The sequence below is a fragment of the Manacus candei genome, unplaced genomic scaffold (assembly GCF_025592945.1).
Source record: "Manacus candei isolate 608988 ecotype Guabito, Panama unplaced genomic scaffold, ASM2559294v1 h1tg000125l, whole genome shotgun sequence".
NCBI lineage: Eukaryota > Metazoa > Chordata > Aves > Passeriformes > Pipridae > Manacus > Manacus candei.
The window spans coordinates 13,372-24,558 of NW_026138173.1; the positions used below are offsets into that span (position 1 = coordinate 13,372).

An 11,187-nucleotide genomic window follows, 5' to 3' on the forward strand; every position below is an offset into this window, starting at 1 on the left:
CCAAAAACATGGCCAGAAACTCACCCAAATCTCCCCAAGAAAATGGTCAGAAACTCACCCAAATCTCCCCAAAAACATGGCCAGAAACTCACCCAAATCTCCCCAAAAAAAATGGTCAGAAACTCATCCAAATCTCCCCAAAAAATGGTCAGAAACTCACCGAAATCTCCCCCAAAAAATGGCGAGAAACTCACCCAAATCTCCCCAAAAACATGGCCAGAAACTCACCCAAATCTCCCCAAAAACATGGTCAGAAACTCACCCAAATCTCCCCAAAAAAATGGTCAGAAACTCACCCAAATCTCCCCAAAAAAATGGCCAGAAACTAACCCAAATCTCCCCCCAAAAATGGCCAGAAACTCACCCAAATCTCCCCCCAAAAATGGCCAGACACTCACCCAAATCTCCCCAAAAAATGGCCAGAAACTCACCCAAATCTCCCCAAAAAAATTTCCAGAAACTCTCCCAATTCTCCCCAAAATCATGGCCAGAAACTCACCCAAATCTCCCCAAAAAAAATGGTCAGAAACTCACCCAAATCTCCCCAAAAACATGGCCAGAAACTCACCCAAGTCTCCCCAAAAACATGGCCAGAAACTCACCCAGATCTCCAAAACAATGGCCAGAAACTCACCCAGATCTCCAAAAAAATGGCCAGAAACTCACCCAAATCCCCCCAAAAACATGGCCAGAAACTCACCCAAATCTCCCCAAGAAAATGGTCAGAAACTCACCCAAATCTCCCCAAAAACATGGCCAGAAACTCACCCAAATCTCCCCAAAAACATGGCCAGAAACTCTCCCAAATCTCCCCAAAAACATGGCCAGAAACTCACCCAAATCTCCCCAAAAAAATGGCCAGAAACTCACCCAAATCTCCCCAAAACATGTCCAGAAACTCACCCAAATCTCCCCAAAAAAATGGTCAGAAACTCACCCAAATCTCCCCCAAAAATGGTCAGAAACTCACCCAAATCTGCCCAAAAACATGGCCAGAAACTCACCCAAATCTCCCCAAGAAAATGGCCAGAAACTCTCCCAAATCTCCCCAAAAACATGGCCAGAAACTCACCCAAATCCCCCCCAAAAAATGGCCAGAAGCTCGCCCAAATCTCCCCAAAACTATAGCCAGAAACTCACCCAAATCTCCCCAAAAAAATGGCCAGAAACTCACCCAAATCTCCCCAAAAAAAATGGTCAGAAACTCATCCAAATCTCCCCAAAAAATGGTCAGAAACTCACCGAAATCTCCCCCAAAAAATGGCGAGAAACTCACCCAAATCTCCCCAAAAACATGGCCAGAAACTCACCCAAATCTCCCCAAAAACATGGTCAGAAACTCACCCAAATCTCCCCAAAAAAATGGTCAGAAACTCACCCAAATCTCCCCAAAAAAATGGCCAGAAACTAACCCAAATCTCCCCCCAAAAATGGCCAGAAACTCTCCCAAATCTCCCCAAAAACATGGTCAGGAACTCACCCACATCTCCCCAAAAAAATGGCCAGAAAGTCACCCAAATCTCCCCAAGAAAATGGCCAGAAACTCTTCAAAATCTCCCCCAAAAATTTCGAGAAACTCTCCCAATTCTCCCCAAAAACATGGCCAGAAACTCACCCAAATCTCCCAAAAAAATGGTCAGAAACTCACCCAAATCTCCCCAAAAACATGGCCAGAAACTCTCCCAAATCTCCCCAAAAACATGGCCAGAAACTCTCCCAAATCTCCCAAAAACATGGCCAGAAACTCACGCAAATCTCCCCAAAAACATGGCCAGAAACTCACCCAAATCTCCCCAAAAACATGGCCAGAAACTCACCCAAATCTCCCCCAAAAATGGCCAGAAACTCACCCAAATCTCCCCAAAAAAATGGCCAGAAACTCACCCAAATCTCCCCAAAAAATGGTCAGAAACTCTCCCAAATCTCCCCAAAAACATGGCCAGAAACTCACCCAAATCTCCCCAAAAACATGTCCAGAAACTCACCCAAATCTCCCCAAAAAAATGGCCAGAAACTCACCCAAATCTCCCCAAAAAATGGCCAGAAACTCACCCAAATCTCCCCAAAAAAAATGGTCAGAAACTCACCCAAATCTCCCCAAAAACATGGCCAGAAACTCACCCAAGTCTCCCCAAAAACATGGCCAGAAACTCACCCAGATCTCCAAAACAATGGCCAGAAACTCACCCAGATCTCCAAAAAAATGGCCAGAAACTCACCCAAATCTCCCCAAAAACATGGCCAGAAACTCACCCAAATCTCCCCAAAAAAAATGGTCAGAAACTCATCCAAATCTCCCCAAAAAATGGTCAGAAACTCACCGAAATCTCCCCCAAAAAATGGCGAGAAACTCACCCAAATCTCCCCAAAAACATGGCCAGAAACTCACCCAAATCTCCCCAAAAACATGGTCAGAAACTCACCCAAATCTCCCCAAAAAAATGGTCAGAAACTCACCCAAATCTCCCCAAAAAAATGGCCAGAAACTAACCCAAATCTCCCCCCAAAAATGGCCAGAAACTCACCCAAATCTCCCCCCAAAAATGGCCAGACACTCACCCAAATCTCCCCAAAAAATGGCCAGAAACTCACCCAAATCTCCCCAAAAAAATTTCCAGAAACTCTCCCAATTCTCCCCAAAATCATGGCCAGAAACTCACCCAAATCTCCCCAAAAAAAATGGTCAGAAACTCACCCAAATCTCCCCAAAAACATGGCCAGAAACTCACCCAAGTCTCCCCAAAAACATGGCCAGAAACTCACCCAGATCTCCAAAACAATGGCCAGAAACTCACCCAGATCTCCAAAAAAATGGCCAGAAACTCACCCAAATCCCCCCAAAAACATGGCCAGAAACTCACCCAAATCTCCCCAAGAAAATGGTCAGAAACTCACCCAAATCTCCCCAAAAACATGGCCAGAAACTCACCCAAATCTCCCCAAAAACATGGCCAGAAACTCTCCCAAATCTCCCCAAAAACATGGCCAGAAACTCACCCAAATCTCCCCAAAAAAATGGCCAGAAACTCACCCAAATCTCCCCAAAACATGTCCAGAAACTCACCCAAATCTCCCCAAAAAAATGGTCAGAAACTCACCCAAATCTCCCCCAAAAATGGTCAGAAACTCACCCAAATCTGCCCAAAAACATGGCCAGAAACTCACCCAAATCTCCCCAAGAAAATGGCCAGAAACTCTCCCAAATCTCCCCAAAAACATGGCCAGAAACTCACCCAAATCCCCCCCAAAAAATGGCCAGAAGCTCGCCCAAATCTCCCCAAAACTATAGCCAGAAACTCACCCAAATCTCCCCAAAAAAATGGCCAGAAACTCACCCAAATCTCCCCAAAAAAAATGGTCAGAAACTCATCCAAATCTCCCCAAAAAATGGTCAGAAACTCACCGAAATCTCCCCCAAAAAATGGCGAGAAACTCACCCAAATCTCCCCAAAAACATGGCCAGAAACTCACCCAAATCTCCCCAAAAACATGGTCAGAAACTCACCCAAATCTCCCCAAAAAAATGGTCAGAAACTCACCCAAATCTCCCCAAAAAAATGGCCAGAAACTAACCCAAATCTCCCCCCAAAAATGGCCAGAAACTCACCCAAATCTCCCCCCAAAAATGGCCAGACACTCACCCAAATCTCCCCAAAAAATGGCCAGAAACTCACCCAAATCTCCCCAAAAAAATTTCCAGAAACTCTCCCAATTCTCCCCAAAATCATGGCCAGAAACTCACCCAAATCTCCCCAAAAAAAATGGTCAGAAACTCACCCAAATCTCCCCAAAAACATGGCCAGAAACTCACCCAAGTCTCCCCAAAAACATGGCCAGAAACTCACCCAGATCTCCAAAACAATGGCCAGAAACTCACCCAGATCTCCAAAAAAATGGCCAGAAACTCACCCAAATCCCCCCAAAAACATGGCCAGAAACTCACCCAAATCTCCCCAAGAAAATGGTCAGAAACTCACCCAAATCTCCCCAAAAACATGGCCAGAAACTCACCCAAATCTCCCCAAAAACATGGCCAGAAACTCTCCCAAATCTCCCCAAAAACATGGCCAGAAACTCACCCAAATCTCCCCAAAAAAATGGCCAGAAACTCACCCAAATCTCCCCAAAACATGTCCAGAAACTCACCCAAATCTCCCCAAAAAAATGGTCAGAAACTCACCCAAATCTCCCCCAAAAATGGTCAGAAACTCACCCAAATCTGCCCAAAAACATGGCCAGAAACTCACCCAAATCTCCCCAAGAAAATGGCCAGAAACTCTCCCAAATCTCCCCAAAAACATGGCCAGAAACTCACCCAAATCCCCCCCAAAAAATGGCCAGAAGCTCGCCCAAATCTCCCCAAAACTATAGCCAGAAACTCACCCAAATCTCCCCAAAAAAATGGCCAGAAACTCACCCAAATCTCCCCAAAAAAAATGGTCAGAAACTCATCCAAATCTCCCCAAAAAATGGTCAGAAACTCACCGAAATCTCCCCCAAAAAATGGCGAGAAACTCACCCAAATCTCCCCAAAAACATGGCCAGAAACTCACCCAAATCTCCCCAAAAACATGGTCAGAAACTCACCCAAATCTCCCCAAAAAAATGGTCAGAAACTCACCCAAATCTCCCCAAAAAAATGGCCAGAAACTAACCCAAATCTCCCCCCAAAAATGGCCAGAAACTCACCCAAATCTCCCCCCAAAAATGGCCAGACACTCACCCAAATCTCCCCAAAAAATGGCCAGAAACTCACCCAAATCTCCCCAAAAAAATTTCCAGAAACTCTCCCAATTCTCCCCAAAATCATGGCCAGAAACTCACCCAAATCTCCCCAAAAAAAATGGTCAGAAACTCACCCAAATCTCCCCAAAAACATGGCCAGAAACTCACCCAAGTCTCCCCAAAAACATGGCCAGAAACTCACCCAGATCTCCAAAAAAATGGCCAGAAACTCACCCAGATCTCCAAAAAAATGGCCAGAAACTCACCCAAACCTCTCCAAAAAAATGGTCAGAAACTCACCCAAATCTCCCCAAAAACATGGCCAGAAACTCACCCAAATCTCCCCAAAACATGGCCAGAAACTCACCCAAATCTCCCCAAAAACATGGCCAGAAACTCACCCAAATCTCCCCAAAAACATGGCCAGAAACTCACCCAAATCTCCACAAAAAAATGGTCAGAAACTCACCCAAATCTCCCACCAAAAATGGTGAGAAACTCACCCAAATCTCCCCAAAAAATGGTCAGAAACTCTCCCAAATCTCCCCAAAAACATGGTCAGGAACTCACCCACATCTCCCCAAAAAAATGGCCAGAAAGTCACCCAAATCTCCCCAAGAAAATGGCCAGAAACTCTTCAAAATCTCCCCCAAAAATTTCCAGAAACTCTCCCAATTCTCCCCAAAAACATGGCCAGAAACTCACCCAAATCTCCCAAAAAAAATGGTCAGAAACTCACCCAAATCTCCCCAAAAACATGGCCAGAAACTCTCCCAAATCTCCCCAAAAACATGGCCAGAAACTCTCCCAAATCTCCCAAAAACATGGCCAGAAACTCACGCAAATCTCCCCAAAAACATGGCCAGAAACTCACCCAAATCTCCCCAAAAACATGGCCAGAAACTCACCCAAATCTCCCCAAAAACATGGCCAGAAACTCATCCAAATCTCCCCAAAAAAATGGCAAGAAACTCACCCAAATCTCCCCAAAAAATGGTCAGAAACTCTCCCAAATCTCCCCAAAAACATGGCCAGAAACTCACCCAAATCTCCCCAAAAACATGTCCAGAAACTCACCCAAATCTCCCCAAAAAAATGGCCAGAAACTCACCCAAATCTCCCCAAAAAAATGGCCAGAAACTCACCCAAATCTCCCCAAAAAAATGGTCAGAAACTCATCCAAATCTCCCCAAAAAATGGTCAGGAACTCACCCAAATCTCCCCAAAAACATGGCCAGAAACTCACCCAAATCTCCCCAAAAAAATGGTCAGAAACTCACCCAAATCTCCCCAAAAAAATGGCCAGAAACTAACCCAAATCTCCCCCCAAAAATGGCAAGAAACTCACCCAAATCTCCCCAAGAAAATGGCCAGACACTCACCCAAATGTCCCCAAAAAATGGCCAGAAACGCTCCCAAATCTCCCCAAAAACATGGCCAGAAACTCACCCAAATCTCCCCAAAAACATGACCAGAAACTCTCCCAAATCTCCCCAAAAACATGGCCAGAAACTCACCCAAATCTCCCCAAAAACATGGCCAGAAACTCACCCAAATCTCCCCCAAAAAATGGCCAGAAACTCACCCAAATCTCCCCAAAAAAATGGCCAGAAACTCTCCCAAATCTCCCCAAAAAATGGTCAGAAACTCTCCCAAATCTTCCCAAAAAAATGGCCAGAAACTCACCCAAATCTCCCCAAAAAAATGGTCAGAAACTCACCCAAATCTCCCCCCAAAAATGGTCAGAAACTCACCCAAATCTCCCCCCAAAATGGCCAGAAACTCACCCAAATCTCCCCAAAAACATGGCCAGAAACTCACCCAAATCTCCCCAAAAACATTGTCAGAAACTCACCCAAATCTCCCCAAAAAAATAGCCAGAAACTCACCCAAATCTCCCCAAAAAAATGGTCAGAAACTCACCCAAATCTCCCCCAAAAATGGCCAGAAACTCTCCCAAATCTCCCCAAAAACATGGTCAGAAACTCACCCAAATCTTCCTAAAAACATGGTCAGAAACTCACCCAAATCTTCCCAAAAATATAGCCAGAAAGTCACCGAAATCTCCCCCCAAAAATGGCTAGAAACTCACCCAAATCTCCCCAAAAACATGGCCAGAAACTCTCCCAAATCTCCCCAAAAACATGGCCAGAAACTCACCCATATCTCCCCAAAAAAATGGACAGAAACTCACACAAATCTCCCCAAAACATGTCCAGAAACTCACCCAAATCTCCCCAAAAAAATGGTCAGAAACTCACCCAAATCTCCCCCAAAAATGGCCAGAAACTCACCCAAATCTGCCGAAAAAATGGCCAGAAACTCACCCAAATCTCCCCAAGAAAATGGCCAGAAATTCTCCCAAATCTCCCCAAAAACATGGCCAGAAACTCTCCCAAATCTCCCCAAAAACATGGCCAGAAACTCTCCCAAATCTCCCAAAAACATGGCCAGAAACTCACGCAAATCTCCCCAAAAACATGGCCAGAAACTCACCCAAATCTCCCCAAAAACATGGCCAGAAACTCACCCAAATCTCCCCAAAAACATGGCCAGAAACTCACCCAAATCTCCCCAAAAAAATGGCAAGAAACTCACCCAAATCTCCCCAAAACATGTCCAGAAACTCACACAAAAGTCCCCAAAAAAATGGTCAGAAACTCACCCAAATCTCCCCCAAAAATGGCCAGAAACTCACCCAAATCTGCCCAAAAAATGGCCAGAAACTCACCCAAATCTCCCCAAGAAAATGGCCAGAAATTCGCCCAAATCTCCCCAAAAACATGGCCAGAAACTCACCCAAATCCCCCCCAAAAAATGGCCAGAATTTCGCCCAAATCTCCCCAAAAAAATGGCCAGAAACTCACCCAAATCTCCCCAAAAAAATGGTCAGAAACCCATCCAAATCTCCCCAAAAAATGGTCAGAAACTCACCCAAATCTCCCCAAAAAAATGGCCAGAAACTCACCCAAATCTCCCCCCAAAAATATAGTCACTAACTCACCCAAATCTCCCCCCAAAAGTGGTCAGAAACTCACCGAAATCTCCCCCCAAAAATGGCGAGAAACTCACCCAAATCTCCCCAAAAACATGGCCAGAAACTCACCCAAATCTCCCCAAAAACATGGCCAGAAACTCACCCAAATCTCCCCAAAAAAATGGTCAGAAACTCACCCAAATCTCCCCAAAAAAATGGCCAGAAACTCACCCAAATCTCCCCCCAAGAATGGCCAGACACTCACCCAAATCTCCCAAAAAAATAGCCAGAAACTCACCCAAATCTCCCCAAAAAATGGTCTGAAACTCTCCCAAATCTCCCCAACAACATGGTCAGGAACTCACCCACATCTCCCCAAAAAAATGGCCAGTAAGTCACCCAAATCTCCCCAAGAAAATGGCCAGAAACTCTCCCAAATCTCCCCCAAAAATTTCCAGAAACTCTCCCAATTCTCCCCAAAAACATGGCCAGAAACTCACCCAAATCTCCCCAAAAAAAATGGTCAGAAACTCACCCAAATCTCCCCAAAAACATGGCCAGAAACTCTCCCAAATCTCCCCAAAAACATGGCCAGAAACTCTCCCAAATCTCCCCAAAAACATGGCCAGAAACTCTCCCAAATCTGCCCAAAAACATGGTCAGGAACTCACCCAAATCTCCCCAAAAACATGGCCAGAAACTCACCCAAATCTCCCCAAAAAAATGGTCAGAAACTCACCCAAATCTCCCCAAAAAAATGGCGAGAAACTAACCCAAATCTCCCCCCAAAAATGGCAAGAAACTCACCCAAATCTCCCCCCAAAAATGGCCAGACACTCACCCAAATCTCCCCCAAAAAATGGCCAGAAACTCTCCCAAATCTCCCCAAAAACATGGCCAGAAACTCACCCAAATCTCCCCAAAACATGGCCAGAAACTCACCCAAATCTCCCCAAAAACATGGCCAGAAACTCACCCAAATCTCCCCAAAAACATGGCCAGAAACTCACCCAAATCTCCACAAAAAAATGGTCAGAAACTCACCCAAATCTCCCACCAAAAATGGTGAGAAACTCACCCAAATCTCCCCAAAAAATGGTCAGAAACTCTCCCAAATCTCCCCAAAAACATGGTCAGGAACTCACCCACATCTCCCCAAAAAAATGGCCAGAAAGTCACCCAAATCTCCCCAAGAAAATGGCCAGAAACTCTTCAAAATCTCCCCCAAAAATTTCCAGAAACTCTCCCAATTCTCCCCAAAAACATGGCCAGAAACTCACCCAAATCTCCCAAAAAAAATGGTCAGAAACTCACCCAAATCTCCCCAAAAACATGGCCAGAAACTCTCCCAAATCTCCCCAAAAACATGGCCAGAAACTCTCCCAAATCTCCCAAAAACATGGCCAGAAACTCACGCAAATCTCCCCAAAAACATGGCCAGAAACTCACCCAAATCTCCCCAAAAACATGGCCAGAAACTCACCCAAATCTCCCCAAAAACATGGCCAGAAACTCATCCAAATCTCCCCAAAAAAATGGCAAGAAACTCACCCAAATCTCCCCAAAAAATGGTCAGAAACTCTCCCAAATCTCCCCAAAAACATGGCCAGAAACTCACCCAAATCTCCCCAAAAACATGTCCAGAAACTCACCCAAATCTCCCCAAAAAAATGGCCAGAAACTCACCCAAATCTCCCCAAAAAAATGGCCAGAAACTCACCCAAATCTCCCCAAAAAATGGTCAGAAACTCATCCAAATCTCCCCAAAAAATGGTCAGGAACTCACCCAAATCTCCCCAAAAACATGGCCAGAAACTCACCCAAATCTCCCCAAAAAAATGGTCAGAAACTCACCCAAATCTCCCCAAAAAAATGGCCAGAAACTAACCCAAATCTCCCCCCAAAAATGGCAAGAAACTCACCCAAATCTCCCCAAGAAAATGGCCAGACACTCACCCAAATGTCCCCAAAAAATGGCCAGAAACGCTCCCAAATCTCCCCAAAAACATGGCCAGAAACTCACCCAAATCTCCCCAAAAACATGACCAGAAACTCTCCCAAATCTCCCCAAAAACATGGCCAGAAACTCACCCAAATCTCCCCAAAAACATGGCCAGAAACTCACCCAAATCTCCCCCAAAAAATGGCCAGAAACTCACCCAAATCTCCCCAAAAAAATGGCCAGAAACTCTCCCAAATCTCCCCAAAAAATGGTCAGAAACTCTCCCAAATCTTCCCAAAAAAATGGCCAGAAACTCACCCAAATCTCCCCAAAAAAATGGTCAGAAACTCACCCAAATCTCCCCCCAAAAATGGTCAGAAACTCACCCAAATCTCCCCCCAAAATGGCCAGAAACTCACCCAAATCTCCCCAAAAACATGGCCAGAAACTCACCCAAATCTCCCCAAAAACATTGTCAGAAACTCACCCAAATCTCCCCAAAAAAATAGCCAGAAACTCACCCAAATCTCCCCAAAAAAATGGTCAGAAACTCACCCAAATCTCCCCCAAAAATGGCCAGAAACTCTCCCAAATCTCCCCAAAAACATGGTCAGAAACTCACCCAAATCTTCCTAAAAACATGGTCAGAAACTCACCCAAATCTTCCCAAAAATATAGCCAGAAAGTCACCGAAATCTCCCCCCAAAAATGGCTAGAAACTCACCCAAATCTCCCCAAAAAATGGTCAGAAACTCTCCCAATTCTCCCCAAAAACATGGCCAGAAACTCACCCATATCTCCCCAAAAAAATGGACAGAAACTCACACAAATCTCCCCAAAACATGTCCAGAAACTCACCCAAATCTCCCCAAAAAAATGGTCAGAAACTCACCCAAATCTCCCCCAAAAATGGCCAGAAACTCACCCAAATCTGCCGAAAAAATGGCCAGAAACTCACCCAAATCTCCCCAAGAAAATGGCCAGAAATTCTCCCAAATCTCCCCAAAAACATGGCCAGAAACTCTCCCAAATCTCCCCAAAAACATGGCCAGAAACTCTCCCAAATCTCCCAAAAACATGGCCAGAAACTCACGCAAATCTCCCCAAAAACATGGCCAGAAACTCACCCAAATCTCCCCAAAAACATGGCCAGAAACTCACCCAAATCTCCCCAAAAACATGGCCAGAAACTCACCCAAATCTCCCCAAAAAAATGGCAAGAAACTCACCCAAATCTCCCCAAAACATGTCCAGAAACTCACACAAAAGTCCCCAAAAAAATGGTCAGAAACTCACCCAAATCTCCCCCAAAAATGGCCAGAAACTCACCCAAATCTGCCCAAAAAATGGCCAGAAACTCACCCAAATCTCCCCAAAAACATGGCCAGAAATTCGCCCAAATCTCCCCAAAAACATGGCCAGAAACTCACCCAAATCCCCCCCAAAAAATGGCCAGAATTTCGCCCAAATCTCCCCAAAAAAATGGCCAGAAACTCACCCAAATCTCCCCAAAAAAATGGTCAGAAACCCATCCAAATCTCCC

At 45.1% G+C, this 11,187-nt stretch overlaps 1 long non-coding RNA gene across 1 annotated transcript; it reads right to left on the reverse strand.

Annotated features, from left to right (window-relative positions):
• Positions 1–5,612: 5,612 nt before the first annotated feature.
• Positions 5,613–10,972, reverse strand: LOC127462304 (uncharacterized). The gene is made up of 3 exons (XR_007900405.1): positions 10,836–10,972; positions 9,216–9,283; positions 5,613–5,731 (listed from the first exon to the last, which is right to left on the reverse strand). It is a non-coding gene; the product is annotated as an uncharacterized LOC127462304 (long non-coding RNA).
• Between the last annotated feature and the right edge of the window lie 215 nt (positions 10,973–11,187).